Genomic DNA, 16,204 nt, shown 5'->3' with positions numbered 1-16,204 from the left:
AAAGAAAAGACAAAAGGGGGTGCAAGGAATAGCATGGTGGCATGAAGAGGTGAGACAAGCTGTGGCATAAAAGAAGAAAGCATATAGTGAGTGGATGAGAAAAAGGGACCTGGAAGTAGTTGAGAGACGGAAAAGAGAGTTATATGTAGAGAGGAAGTAAGATGTGAAAAGATTAGTAAGAGAAAGAAAAGAGTGGATGAGAAAATTGAAAGGAATTTGAGTGTAAAGTGGAGGGAATGTAAGAAAATATTCTGGAAAGAGGTAATGAGAGGTAGACAGGGTGGAGAAGGGAGAAAAGGTGAGCAGATGGAGAGAACACTTTAAGAAATTGTTGGACATAGAGAATGAAAGTTATGCAAGAATAAATGGCTGGGGAATGGCTAGGAGAGGGAGGGATTTGAGAAAAGAGGAAGAAATCAGTAGGATGGAAGTTGTGGATGCAATGAAGAAAGTCAAAATGGGGAAAGCCCCGGGAATTGATGGAGTGTGTGATGAAATGCTGGGGGAGAGATAGAATTAGAATGGATGTGTAAAATGTGCAGATTGGCCTGGGAGGAAGGTAGAGTCCCTGATGATTGGAAGTCAGTTATAATTTTTCCCCATTACAAAGGAACTGGGGGAAAAGAAGTGTGTGGTAGTCATAGGGGCATTTGTCTTCCTAGTGTTATAGGGAAACTATATGGTAGAAAACTTACTGGCAGAGTTAGGGAAATAACAGAAGAATTAGTTGGAGAAGAACAGGGAGGTTTTAGAAAGGAAGGGGTTATGTAGATCAGATATTCATTCTAGAAATCTAGAGAACTGAAAAGTTTCTAGAGAAGGGAAAGTAGTTGTATGCAGCCTTCATGGACTTGGAGAAAGCATATTATGACAGGTTGGATAGAGAAGGATTGTGGAAAGTATTAAGAATATATAGAGTAGATGGGATGTTGTTGAATGCTGTGAAGAGTATGTATGAACGTGCAAAGGATGCAGAGCATGTGGATAATGAACTGAGTGAATTTTCCTACTTGAATGTTGGATTGAAACAGGGATGTGTCATGTCTCCTTGGTTGTTCAATCTGTATATGGACGGGGTTTTAAAAGAGATACAGGGTAGGACAGTGGATGTTGAAGTGGCCCTAATGAGAGAGGGCACTGTCCGGAAACTCACTGTACTGTTGTTTGAGGATGATACTGTGTTGGTAAGTGCAGACGAAGGGGAGCTGCAAGGTTTCGTGGATAAGTCTGAGAGAGTGTGTAAGAAACAGAACCTAAAGGTGAATGTTGGGAAGAGTAAAGTTATGGTCATCAAGAAAAGTGAAGTCAGGGAAATTACAGTAAGGTTGGATGAGGAGGAAATGGAAAACGTGAGTGCGTTTAAGTACTTGGGTGGTGTGATGAGTAAGGATGGAAGTTTGGAGGGTGAAGTGCTTGAAATGGTACAACAAGGAAGAAAGATTGTTGGTTCCTTGAAAGTAGTGATACGAAAAGGGAAGTGAGCATGGAAGTGAAAAAGTCACGACATGACAGTATTGTGATACCAGCTCTAACGTATGGAAGTGAAGCTTGGACCTTGTTGTAGGGACAGAAGTCAAGAATGAGAGCAGTGGAAATGAGTTATTTGAGAGGAGCCTGTGGAGTCACATGGAGAGACATACAAATGAGGATGTGAAGGAACGTTGTGGTGTGGATGTGGATGTGATGGGATGCATTAGAAGAAACCCACTGGGGTGGTTTGGCCATGTGGAGAGACTGGAGACTGAGAGACTGACGAGGAGAGTGTATGTCAGTGAGGTGGAAGGGGGGAGAGGGAGGGGGAGGCCAAGGATGAGATGGAGGGATGGAGTGGAGAGGTATATGAGAGAGCGGTGGTGTTAGCTGGGAGCAGGGCAGTGAAATGGATGGGGAAAACGCGGCGACATGGAGGCGATTTGTTTGTGGCCATCCCTTACGGGATTAATTCGTCTGACAGTGCATAGATAGACAGACATTCCACACCTTTACACTTTCGATTTCAGTGGATGTCTTCTGCAGTTGTACTTATATTAAATGTCTCGTGGTATATCTTTGGACTACACATATCTACTACCTTTTATCTATTTCCAACGATGATTTTTATTGATATATTTTCGTGTGCTTTGCGTAATGATATAATGCCTGACTTAATGAAAGTTGTGGCCAGTAAACATAACTGTCTGCCTATCTGTCTGTCACTCTACCTATCTGTCTATGTATTTGTGTGTGTGTGTGTGTGTGTGTGTGTGTGTGTGTGTGTGTGTGTGTGTGTGTGTGTGTGTGTGTGAGTAGATGATTTTCATAAATCTGCTTCCTTTGATCAGATCAGTCTAACAAACAAAAGATGACGGTGATGAAAGATGGTGCTGATGATGACGATAATGGTGATGGTGATGGTGATGATGTTAAGGCGATATAGTAAAGATGTGATAATGATTATCACATCTTTACTATATCGCCTTAAAGTATCGTGAATCATACTGCTGCAGAGATTTCGCCGTCACCAATGCCAGCAGCAATTAAGTCTTTATATAAAGCCTGAAGTATGGTTCTCATTGGATGAGTAAGGATGGAAGTTTAGAGGGTGAAGTGCTTGAAAGGGTACAACAAGGAAAGGTTGCAGGTTCTCTGAAAGCAGTAATAAGAAACAGGGAAGTGAGCACTGAAGTGAAAAAGTTACTGCATGACAGTATTGTGATACATATTCGAACAATATGAAAGTGAACCATTGACCTTGTTGGAGGGACACAAGCGTGAGAGCAGTGGAAATGAGTTATTTGGGAGAAGCCCATGGAGTCACTTGCAGAGTCAGACTGACAAATGAGGAAGTGAGAGAGTGTTGTGGTGTGGATGTGGATGTGATAGGAAGCGTTAGGAGAAACGCTGTGGTGGTTTGGTTATATGGAAAGGATGGAGAGTGAGAAGAGTGTATGTGAGTCAGATGGAGGGGAGAGAGGGAGGGAGAGGCCATGGATGAGGTGGAGGGATGGAGTGGCGATGTATATGACCGAGGGGGGTGTGAGATGGGAGCAGGGCAGTAAAATGGCAGGGGACAGGGCGACATGGAGGCGATTTGTTTGTGGCCACCCATTACGGGATTAGGGCGTCTGGCAATAGACAGATAAAAGAAGGAGCAAAGGCCAGAAGTTTGCAAGATAGTTTCCTCCAAGGAAAAAAAAAATAGATAAAACAGAGCCAGAATCAGATCTATTCATTTCGAGATGCTTGGACCCTACGTTTGAAAGAGTGAGAGTCATAGGCACTGGGAAAAACAGAGAGGAAGACAGTTCCAGAGCTGACCTATTGCAGACCTTAAGGACTGGGAGTAATGGTTGACTCTTGCATAAGAGAGCTGGACTGAAAAGGGATGAGAGTTTGTTCTACACCGATGCTACACGTCCAACGCATTGGTAGAGGGATGCAAGCATACAGTTCGGAGGAGCAGTGACCATTGAAGTAGCCATAGAAAAGAGATAAGGTTGCTACAGTGTGGCAAAGAGACAGAAGAGGAGATGAGTTAATGAGACTCCACCTTGCTGAGAAGAGCTGTATGTGGGGGGGCCTTCTCACACGTGAGAAATGTGCTATACACAAGGGCGAATTATATTCGTGTATAAAGTCAACAACTGTGCAGGGGTAATGAAAGCATAGAGTCCGCTTAGCACACCTAGTCTCTTGGTAGCAGATTTTAAAACTGAGGCAGTATGATCTTTCCAAAATAAAGCCCGAGAGAATGAAACCCCATTTATAATTAAAGATGATGCAGGCTTGAATTAGATATTGTTAAAAATTGATGGATACTCCTGAGGAAAATGTTTTCGGGTTGAAAGATGTAAGAACTAAGTTTTTGAAGCATTAAAAACAAGTAGATTACTTTTATCCCAATCAGAGATATGAACCAAGTCAGGCACTAGATGTGCCATAGCCCTTCCCTCGTTACATCCGCTAACGAAGTTTAGTGATGGGCGACACTATTTTTTTTAATGGATTATTTTGAATAATTTTGTGGTCAGTAATCGATTACTTTTACCTTAAAATAGATATTACATGGGTATATCGGCAGAGTATAAGGTGTAATGTTATGGCTTCAGTGTAGTCTCTCTCTCTCTCTCTCTCTCTCTCTCTCTCAACCAAGCATTAAGATAATAAAGAAAAAGATCAGGGAAAAATGAAAACATTATTAATAGCTAAAAAATTTAGTTAACAATTAATCAACTCTACTGAGCAGCCCACCACACAGTCAAACGACTCACACTGCCACGCAGCAGGCAACTGTGCAGTGCGCACCCGCCACAGTCACAGTAGTATACTCAGCCAGATAAAGGTGTCTTCGTTCCTAACCCCGTAAATACAGTATTCGCAGAGATAAATCGAAGCAGCAGGACTAGCTTCAAAAGTCTGGCAACTGTGACAGACCTGACGGTGGTGAGGGTGAGTGGTTTAGGGGTGGATGTGGGGTAGCGGAGGATGTTTGTGTTACATGGGTTGTCATGTCTGATTCATCTCTGAGATTTAGAATACTTCAGAGGACGGAACAACGGCTGAAGACGTTTCATAACGATTGTTTCGAATTTATTGAAACGTCATGATTACGACAATACAAAACAGCATTTATTAATGATAACATGGATCACCCTCTATTTCCTGTCGTCCAATGTAGATAACTGAATGGCTGTGAAGATATGACTATATGTTGGTGGGTGGATATCTTGGTTTCATCACCTTGGGTAACACCTGTGGCTCACCCCTTTACCAAAACACTAACTACTTGTGGAAACAAATGCTATTCTCGGTATTACTGTGATGGCACCACATGCCCCTATACCACACCACACACGGTATGTCATGCTCAGAAGGTAAACATACAATCACAGCTGTCTCTCCTTTATTCCGATGTTATATGGCTAGTTGATACCCAGCGTAGGGGGTGTAACAGGAAAGTGGGAAGGGGACGGGGTAGTACCTGTCATTTCTGTTAACGCTTGTTTGGCTACATTTTCTAGGCATTATTTCTGGTTCAAGATGTATTTCACTATTTACAGGTATTAAATCAGATGTAATATCTAGACTACACTGCCAACAATAACTACAGCACACACATCCTCCAGTATCCCTCCTCCACCCTTAAACTACTCACCCACACCACCGCATGGTCTGACACAGTTGTCAGACATGTGAAGCTATCCCTGCTGCTTCGTCTCATCTGTTCGAATATTTACGGGGTTCGAAACGAAGACACAACTTTTTCGACTGACTATAGAACTCTTCCACGTGACGTCACGGGTCATGTGACTATTGTTTACAATGCCATACTGGACGGCAAATTGTCGGACGTCTAGATAGAGAGAATTGAAGATTCCACAATGGTATTCCACTGTTGTGCCTTCGGCTGTAAGACAGCAGAAAAGTAGAAATGGGGTAAACTTCTGCCGGTTTCCAGCCAATGAGGAAAGGCAACAGAAGTGGATAGCTGCCGTGAAGAGGGAGAAGTGGCAGCCGACGGCCTACACCTAACTCTATAACAGGCATTTCATATCAGGTTAGCCACCCTCCCATCACCACCCAACCACTTCACCCCCCCCCCACACCACCTACACCCCCCCATCACCCTCCCACTGCCACCCTGACCCCCCCATCACCCTCACCCCACCACCGGCCCCCAACACCCCTCACTCCCACCCACCAATAACCCCTTACCCCATTGCTTTCGAACCCCTCACAACCCACACCCCATGCCCATCGACAAGCCCCCAACCTCCCACAATACCCCCCCCACCACCCAACCCCCTTCCTCTTCATCCCCTACTTGTCCCACCCCTCACAACCCATCCCCAACCCTCCCCCACACCCTCACCCCCACACCCCCCACACCCCAAATCAACCTTAATCCCACCCCCCCACTGCCATTCAAACCCTCCACCCTCCCTCCACCTCCTCCCCACACTCCCACGCCCCCACCCTCCACTCATTCATGAACTGCTCGATTCCCAGTTAGTGTAAATAGTCCCTCCACCCTTGGCCCCACGTCAATAATTTACTGATTACCAAGACGATTTACATGTACTGTATGTAAATTCCAGCTAGATATATTACACATATTTTCCTTGAGGGATGCCCCAGTGAACTTTAAAAGAGTGTTCAACAAATAGTGATAGAGATCGCCATATCTGAGATCTAGTTTCGGTCTCCCGTACTTGAAACGGGTGAATTTCTCCCTAGATAAGGTGTAAGCATCCAGCCTCAAACACTTTATCTTGTTCCTGTACAGATCTTGGTAGCGTTGATCCAGATTTCTGCATATATCAGACAGTTCAATCTCTGACAGCCTTGTCTGGACGGCCATTGCTGCGAGTACTTTGCCGTCCAATATGGAGTCGTAAACAAAACCACGTGATTTCCGTGACATCACTGGAAAAGGTCTATACACATGTACTTTCCACGTACGAGTGTGTTGTTGTATTGCATTTGTCTTTTCCAGTGAATGAGGCTCCGACTCATATTCTACTCATACATCCAGGCTACCACGGTTTTACATATATCTTTATGAACTAAAGCATTTACTGTAAAATAATTAATATATATTGGCTAAAATCCATTGAAATGCATACTGTATTTCTATGATATATATTTAATGTGTTTATTTATGCTGGGAGTAATTGTTTGCTACTCGATTACTGGGAATTATGATCGATTAGTGAAAAATTTTACATTACAATCGATGTAATCGATTACAAGAAATCGATTATGCCCACACTAACGAAGTTGGAGGAGGTTATGTATTCACCTGTTTGTCTGTCTGCCTGTTTGTCCAGACAATATCTCCAAAAATTCTCAATGAATTTCAATGATATTTGGTGGAAGGGTGGGCCATGGGCCAAAAAAGAAGTGATAATTTTTTAGGGATGATTCGCCTCCAGATCCTATGTATAATATCTCCAAAAGATCTCAATGAATTTCAATAAAACTCTGTGGAAGGTTGGGCCATGGGTCAAGGAACAATTGATTTAATTTTGAGGTGGATCCGGATCCTATGTATTCTTTGCAATATCTCCACGGATCCGAACTGGAATCCTTTTTATTGGCAATGGCATTGCTGGAGGCATGTGCTCTCTGAGTGCTTTCTAGTGTGTAGAAGTAACTGCTGAGATGGACGCTGCAGGCAGTGGCATACCTGAGGGGGGGTGGGGGGCTGTTTGAAACTGCTCCCCAGGCCCCCAGTTGAGGGGGGCCCCAAAAAGTCTTAAAAATTTATAAGCCTTTTTATTAATATTTAAAAATATATATATATTTATCATCCCGACAATCCCGACTGAGATATTAGATAAATTTTGAGAATGAGGGGGGACTAGGCTCTTTGCGGGGCCCCCCTCCAGGAGGGGGGCCCCGCAAAGAACCTAGCCTCTTGGGCCCACAAATCTCTAGGTATGCTCCTGGCTGCAGGAAGCCAAAGGAAAGGTGAAGCAGGTAGTGATCAATGTATGAGTGGATAGGGTTAGATGCACACCCTCCAAAAAAAGTATTGGCAATCATACAGCACGAATCATTCTGAAACATGGATGAAGCATTGTGATATAGGGGGCATCCTGAAATTATAAGTGCAAATAATATTTTTGGTAATTATTAGAACTCAAAATTGCAAGAAGATTCACTTACTGGGTGTACTGGCACACCCCGGTTTAACAAAGTAATTGGTTAAGTAAAACCCCATCGTTAGGCGGGGTATCATATACTGGGGTACTTTTACCACGTAACGTAATGTGGACTGTTTACCAGCCTTTGGTTTCCCCCTAAATCAAGCCCAAACTTACCCAAATGAGCCAAAAAACGAGTTTTAAGCCAATCTAAATGGCATAACAGCTGTCAGGGAAGCTAACCTAAGCCTAACACCTGTAAATAAACTCACTGAAACCAACAAATAAAGCCTGAAAATCATAAGGAATTAGAGACTTCACCAGATCCTGTTTCAGAAATCTGCCACTAGGTTTGCTTCCATCGCCCAGCTCTGATGTGGGGTAGGCACTGAAAAAGTAGCTTGTGCTTAATTTCTTTTTAATTTTGACACAAAAACACCTCAAAACATATTTTACTCATCAAATTACCCAGATGGCATGATATGCTACAAAGAAATTACAATATGGGAGCCCTTTGATTATATATAATGTATTAAAAGTGTCATTTTGTAAACTCCGCTTTCGTCAGTTTACTCATCTCTGTAAGCATAACATAGAGACAAAACCTAAGAAATTTTACTAGAACCATCCATAAAGCAAAATAACAGTGATTAAAATATTTGTCATTCGTTAGTATTCATGAAAGAAAATAGATGTGTAGCTGCATATTTAGCAAAACCTTTCGATATGCTGCCCTGCCTGACGTATGACTTTTCCTAACAATACAGACCTTTTGGATGTCTTAGTCATCTTAGTAACCAAAGTCTAACACAAGTAATTATGTTAAATGTTTCCCTGGTTCCACTGCACAGTTTAGTAAGTTTAAACTTCAACTTCTTATACTTTGTTATGATTATAGTGTCGTACCGCACTGCCGTTTGTTTGGATTAATATGGCTGACTCACCAATTAAGCAATCGTTCAGTACATTATTTTCAGTGGAACTGCTTACTACTTTAACCCCTTAACCGTGGGGCGTCACTTTCGTGATGCTTGGGAGCAAGGGATCATACCGCGGGGCGTCGCTTATGTGATTCTGTGTTATTTTGAATTCACCCGGGCTTCCAAGTGGGGGCTTGTATCATCTATCAGTACTGCCAATGTCCAACACTAGTCAGCACTCCTAATCTCATCTGTACTCCCATCCATTGTTGACAATTTAGCCATTTCTCCCCGTTCTTGACTCCCCTCCCTACCCCCCTCTCCATTACCCTATCCTCTCGCCTGCCCGGCCGTGCTACGCTAAGTAAATCTTCCCTGGAATTTTTCACTGATGTCATCCATTGAAATAAGCCCTATGCCCTATTCTTATACCAAATAATATATACAAGAAAGAAATAAGGTAAGTGAGAGTGCCATACACCTGGAATTGGCTAATTATCACCTGACAACACCTCACGTGCACTCGTTTGCTAATTTTCGCTGTTTATTTCCCCTTGAAATATGCCGTATAATCTATTTTCATAATAAATATACATATATGGAGGGAAGGGAGAAGCCTAAGTGATATTTACATTCACCTGGAACTACCTAATTTATAATGTATGTCTAGATTTCCTGCCAATCATTTCACTGCTATATATAGCTGTTTCAAGAGGCTAACGTTGGTAGCAATGAATTTCTCTAGGTAGGCCACCACCCCGGCCCACCCTTATCAGTTCACTCTCATCTTCTAACATGGAGGTATGTCAGTTCGCTCTTGCTAGCTTTAGGGGCTTTTCACCCCCATGCAAAGGGCCCTGTGACCTTTACCCCCTACTAAACCTCGTGTGGAAAGAGGTAAAGGGCTGCCAATTGATAAAAGAGTGACTACGATCTTTCTATTGAGTAAAACAGTGCAAGTGGAATTGTAAATAATGTGTAAATAATGTGTAAACAGCAAGTGAAAGTAATGAATGTAAATATACGTGAAAACAGTGGAAAATAGTTTTATAAGTTACTTCAAGTGACAGTGCATAACTCAGTGTAAATAAAATAGAAATGTAAATAACGTAAATAAAATAGAGAACGTAAATAGAAATGTAAATGAGTAGTATTATAAGAATACGAGTATATACCCTAGGAGTAATGAAAGTGAAAGTTTCACTCTAGCATGTCTGAATACTATGAGTTATGAGAGTGAAGGTGAAAGTGACATTCACTCTCAATGCTAGTATACAGGACGAGAAAGTGAATGCTACGTATTTCACTGAAAGAAATTGAATCCCTACAGTGACAATAAACTAATACTACTGAAGGAAACTTATGGATAAAGACTGTAGATATATATGTGTTATATAGTAATAGAAATATAAAGTGTGAGGGGTTTTATGAATAATAAATGACAGGGTACCAAGAGCGAACTAGCGCAAGTGCGATGGGCAGACGCGCTCGTAATTTTCATTGCCTTCACAGTGTTTTTTTTTTTGGAGTATGGATCCCAAAGTACTTGAAAATCATAGAGTAGTGTTTATAGTGTTAATATCTGGATGTGGTAATCATACTACGGGTTGTCGGGAAGTGTAAAGTGGAGACTTCGTTACCCAACTTCAGAGGTCTCCACAAGTCCTACGGTAACCGACGAAGGCTCAACAAACATTCCAGGAGAAAGCTGAAGGTATGTGCCATAAGCATATGTAATTTTAATATTCTAGGGCTAATAACTGATTTTTGGCAAATATTTTTTGAGAGTCTGTCGGAGCCCGAATAACCCCGCGGCACACGCAAAACATTGGTAAACATGCCCGTGGTGTAGTTGTTAACATGCCTCATTACAACAGGGGGGGGTCATCCCCCAGATAGTGGTAAGGGGGTCAATGTCAGGTGCGTTGGGCCTAAAATTTCAAATGGTCATTAATTTTCACCCGATTTACTCCAAATCTGATATGTAACATCTTTGACTAGACATCCTGTTGTGTTTATACGTCAGCACTAAAGTGACTGCCGGGGACGGGTTTGCTGTGCCTTGGCGCCGCTTCTTGTTTTACAGATACTTTTGTGGCAAATGCTCAGATGAAGTTGCATTCATTTTGCCACCTCTCCACGCTTTCCCCCATGCTACATGGGCATCTGGTAGTGCTCACGACTTGTCTGTTGCACTGCCATATTGCAGAACGTCTGTCAACTTTTATTCCCTGAACTCTCTTTGGAACGCCATTCCTTAGGTTAGGTTCCCCTCAAGCTTCAGCCCACAGCAGCCCAAATCCAACTGTTACAGATTAGTTTACGAACAAATGACACCTATAATTCTGGTGTATTGATTTTTTTTTTTTTTTTACCGTATGTTTTTTCCTTCCTCTGTTCATTTTCTGTTTAAAATAAAAAGGCTCTGGATGATTTATAATACCAATAAAGCAATACTTTATTACGTGTGTGTGTGTATGTGTGTGTGTGTGTGTGTGTGTGTGTGTGTGTGTGTGTGTGTGTGTGTAGTAATAATAATAAAAGAAAATAAGCCGTTTATTCGAGGGACGGCAGCTTACTGGCTGATAATGAACAAGTTGTGGAAGTCTCATAAAAATTGTAAGCCTAAATAGTTTCTTCAATGATGACCATTACATTGAAAGAAATATAATTATATAAAGTATGATATGCGATGGTACTGACTAATACTGCAATAGTATGGACATTGCAGTGAGTTAGTAATATCATGAACTAATGTGATGAGTGATGATTATGTACGAAAACTATTATACATCTATCTTTATTATCTATACATTATAACATAGAGTATTATTAGTCTAACGTGATTACAAACTGCATGTTCATTGCTTAAAGCTATATTAAAATAATATTACTGAACTATACGAAACCTCCTCCAACAATACTCTGATACCACTAAAATACTACTATAATCCATTAATATAACATGTGAAAATATTTCAGTGCTAGTTGTACAAAACTTATCAGCGTAATACTATCACATCTGGTGGCATGATAAGCACAGGGACTCATTACACTCTACGATACAAGTGAACCGCAGTGAATGATTATAATTATGGTAAATGTTCATCATACAACAATGGACTGAATTATCTTATCATAAATTATCATTACATCATATTCACTAATATCACACAGAAATATTGTTCAATATTTTCCATGGACATTTGTGGATGATGGTATAACCAGTGCCATATGTAATTACATTATAGGCAATATCATAATATACCAATATACACTCGTACATCACACAGTATTATTATGTATTTATCATCAGAGTCATAATATCATGTAAAATATGGTTGACTGTATGGCCAATGTCATATGTACATCTAGCCAATATCTTTGTAGGTATAATATGCTATTGTTATGGTCAGTAGAGTAAGCATTTATAGCTAAAACCATTATAGCAATAACTGTCACTTAGTATTGTTATGCCTTTCACCTACTACTTACTATGTGTGTGTGTGTGTGTGTGTGTGTGTGTGTGTGTGTGTGTTAAGCTGAGTACAGCTTTAGTACTGTAAAAGCAATCTCAGTAAATTTCTTCGTCAGCTTCCGCAGTAAGCATTTCCGTTCCGCAGCTGATGTAGCCTCCTTACCAAAAACGTGGCGCTCTTACAAAGCAGTTTCTTTCCTGTCATTAATGAAATGGCTTCACGTTATCAGCGATTGTACGAGAAGTATTGGAGATTTTGGATGTGGCAGTTTTTACGATGCATAAAAGGTGTAGGAGAGCTCAAGTCTTGGTTGGTGTAGCCAAGACCATTACTGAAGTTGCCTGAATCTGTCAGGGTTTTAATACTGTTGGATTTTTTGTTTGGCGGCTATTTTTAATGTTTGTTCAGTCAGATCTCTCTCTCTTCCTCTCTCTGAATTGGGAAAATTCGTTTGATATTAACGTTTTATAGCTTTTTGGTTTTGAGGCCGTGTCTATAAAGCATAGAAGGCGGTGGAGGACCCGAAACTAGGCCTCTGAAGACTCGATCATTATTGAAACGACATGGAGTTGCCTGGGTTGTAAGGTAATTAGTCTTTATTTATTATGGTTGACGGATTGACTCTTTCTGGTTGGTGATTATCACGTCCGTCAGTTAGGAAGAAACAGTAAGTATGTGCATGTGGTTAGGCCTTTGAAATGCAGTCATGGTTCCAGGGACTTCAATGACGTGTGAAATTAATGAGTGGTCTGCTTCACTTGGCATAGCGTTAATGTTTCCTTTCTTGAACACTTCGTCTCTCCTTCCCTGAAATGAATTTTCTTTCTTCCCCTGCCCATCGCTAAATTATTTTTTCAGCTTCTTTTGTGACGTCTCTTTCCTCGCTATCCTTCGAAAGAGACCTCGCCATTGGTTTGCATCGAATACGTTGAAAACCATGTGTGTTTTAGCTTGTTGAAAAATTTAGGAAATGGCCGTGATATTGCTTATGGCCTTCGTATTCACACACACACACACACACACACACACACACACACACACACACACACACACACACACATCCCCTTACCTCCACTCAACCACCCACCACTGCATCTGACATGTGTATGGAGCTGAAGAAAAATTCCCAGGCGAACGAAGCACGATTTCTTCAATAACTTATATCCCCGAACATGTTCGCTACTTCCTCAGGCGTGTTAATATAATTGGTTGTTGAGAGGGAGTGGAGGAACAAGCAGAAAAATTATCAGAAATGGTCAGTTCTGAATGCTTGCTCTTTCTCCAGGAATAATTTCGTCATTATTAATTTCTTTAGTGCGATTTTCTTTTTCACGGTGCATATCAACGAAATGGAAAGCCTGAATGAGATTTCGTGTGTATGAATTTAAAAAATGTTGCCTCCCAAATTGCTTTTAATCTTCTATATCACTTTCATCCGTGAGTTTCGATTCTCCACTGACTTTCTTTTTGTCAGACGCATACGAGGAATGTCATCCAAAGTCCTCCTTTTTGCACTTTTTTTACGCGGAAAAATCTGGTAGACGTGTAAGATAAAGCTGTCAGCTTTCAATGGTAGTTCTTCGTCCGATATGAAATTAATTCTTGTTACATAAATTACCCACTGACCTCGAAATGGGGGGCACCAGTTAAGCGTGAGAGGAGCGGAAAAGAGTTACATGAGAAGGGCATGTAAAGTAATGTGGAGAGACAGATAAATCAATGAGGAAATTAAGGAAGGATGTGATGTTGATGTAGATGTTCTGATAAATGTTAGAAAATGTAACCTGAGATGGCTTGGTGATGTGGTGTGAATGAACAATAAGAAACTGATGGGAAGAGACTGTAAATGAGTGCAAGGAGGGAAGAGAAGAGGAGCAAACAGAATGACATGGAAACACTCGGTGAAAAGTTTCATGAGTGTTATTAGGTGGAGGGAGAATAGCTTGACTGTAGATGACGAGGTGACCTCTAGGCGATTATTGAGGCCAGTACTTCTGTGAATAAGGCGTGTGGCTAAAGAATTATGGGTAATTAAGTGAAAGCTGAAGCTATAGGCGTCCACACTTGAAAGTCAGGAATGTTTTACGGCAGTAAAGCTTACTAATGTTATTTCAGCATCCTAATTATATGTGTAATCACTTGTGGCTTTAAATAATGGTGATAATCCAATTTTGGTTTAGAGTAAAACTATTTTTGCATTATGATAGTAAATTTCGGGAAAATCCAATTAACCCCTACACCGCAGGCATGTTTACCAATGTTTTGCGTGTCCAGCGGGGTTATTCGGGCTCCAACAGACTCTCAAATAATATTTGCCAAAAATCAGTTATTAGTCCTAGAATAATAAATTTACATATGCTTATGGCACATACCTTCAGCTTTCTCCTGGAATGTTTGTTGAGCCTTCGTCTGTTACCGTAGGACTTGTGGAGACCTCTGAAGTAGGGTAACGAAGTCTCCACTTTACACTTCCTGACAACCAGTAATATGATTACCACAGCCAGATATAAACACTATAAACACTATTCTATGATTTTCAAGTAGTTTCGGATCCATACTCCAAAAAAAAAGACACTGTGAAAGCAATGGAAATTACGAGCGCGTCTGATCGTCGCACTTGCGCTAGTTCGCTCTTGGTACTCTGTCATTTATTATTTATAAAACACCTCACACTTTATATTTCTATTACTATAGCACACTTATATATATCTGGAGTCTTTCTCCATAAGTTTCCTTCAGTCGTATTAGTTTATTGTCACTGAAGTCATTCAATTTTTCATTCAGTAAAATACGTAGAGAGCCACGGATTCACTTTCACTGTTATAACTAAATTATTTGTACTCATATTCTTATATTACTAATTACTTACGTTACTATTTACATTTTCTATTCTATTTTCAGTGTTTACCCTTCTATTTTACTTACACTATGTTATTCACTGTCACTTTCAGTAAGATAAAACTATAATATACTGTTCAGTCATATGTACTGAACATCAATTGCTTTCACCTGCTATTTACATATTATTTACACATTATTTCCAAATCATTCTGCTTCCACACTTGCACTGTTAGAACTGCTTCTGGCTGTGGTAATCGAAGAAGCAGGTAACACAGAGGGGAACCTGGCACTCAGCGCACTGCCAAGAGGTGCGTTTGTGCTCAGGTGTGCGGCGGGTGGTATGCGCACATACCTGACACCTGCGAATTGCAGCCTTCCTTTTCCCTGTGGCAGGCATAAGCTCAAGTCTGTGCCGATCCATATACGCCCTCTGCTCAAGTCGGTCGGGAAGTGTTACTGGATGGCGCCTTGGAGTTGCTGCTGTCACCCTACCATATCTTTCCAGCAGCTGCTGGACACAAGTCCTGGCAAACAACCTCAGGGAGAAGGACTTGGGTGGCTTGACCTTCATCTTGTACAGGATGAAGGCGTTCAGCATCGTCATATCTATGAGATGCAGAAAAACTTTCCTGTACCACCTAGTATTCTTTCTGAGGCAGTCGATCTCACCAATCATCATGTCGGACTTGTCCACCAGCTGCATGTTGATATTATAGTCCAACACAGCATCAGGTTTCATCACAGGTTCGCCTGTCCTACGGTCGACCTTCCCACTGTCTCTCATCTCCCCCTTATGTACAGTGGTGAGCATGTGCACGACCCTCTTGTCATGCCTCCGTATTGCCAGCATCTTCTCAGACTTGCGTAGGTGCACGTCTCCTTGCTGTGAGGTTCCTGCCTCTGGGAATTTGGGGAAGTGGGCACAATTACTTTTCACAGTGCCGCAGGAGCCAATGCCGTGCTCAGAAAGGTATTTGGCAAGTTTCGGTGCTGTATAGTAGTTGTCTGTATACAGCACATGATTCCCACCAAAATACTTTTCTAGGAGCACTTTCACTACACAGCCTGATAAGCCAAGGGGGTGTGTTTTATCCAGATCGACAGTGCTGGCTGAATATATGACGAAGTCAAGGATGTACCCCGTCTTACAGTCGCACAGTACAAAGAACTTAATTCCAAAGCGATGGCGTTTGCTTGGAATGTACTGAACAAACTGAAGACATCCTCTGAACAAAACCAAGGATTCGTCAATGACAACCTTCTGAAAGGGGTGGAAGAATGACATAAACTTATCCTTCATTCTGCTCAGAATCTCCCGGATCTTCCAGAGTGGGTC

The sequence above is a fragment of the Coenobita brevimanus genome, chromosome 99 (genome assembly GCF_032717465.1).
Source record: "Coenobita brevimanus isolate Jiangsu-jjx chromosome 99, ASM3271746v2, whole genome shotgun sequence".
Taxonomy (NCBI): Eukaryota; Metazoa; Arthropoda; class Malacostraca; order Decapoda; family Coenobitidae; genus Coenobita; species Coenobita brevimanus.
The sequence above is the reverse complement of the archived record's forward strand: the minus strand, read 5'-3'. Positions refer to the sequence as shown.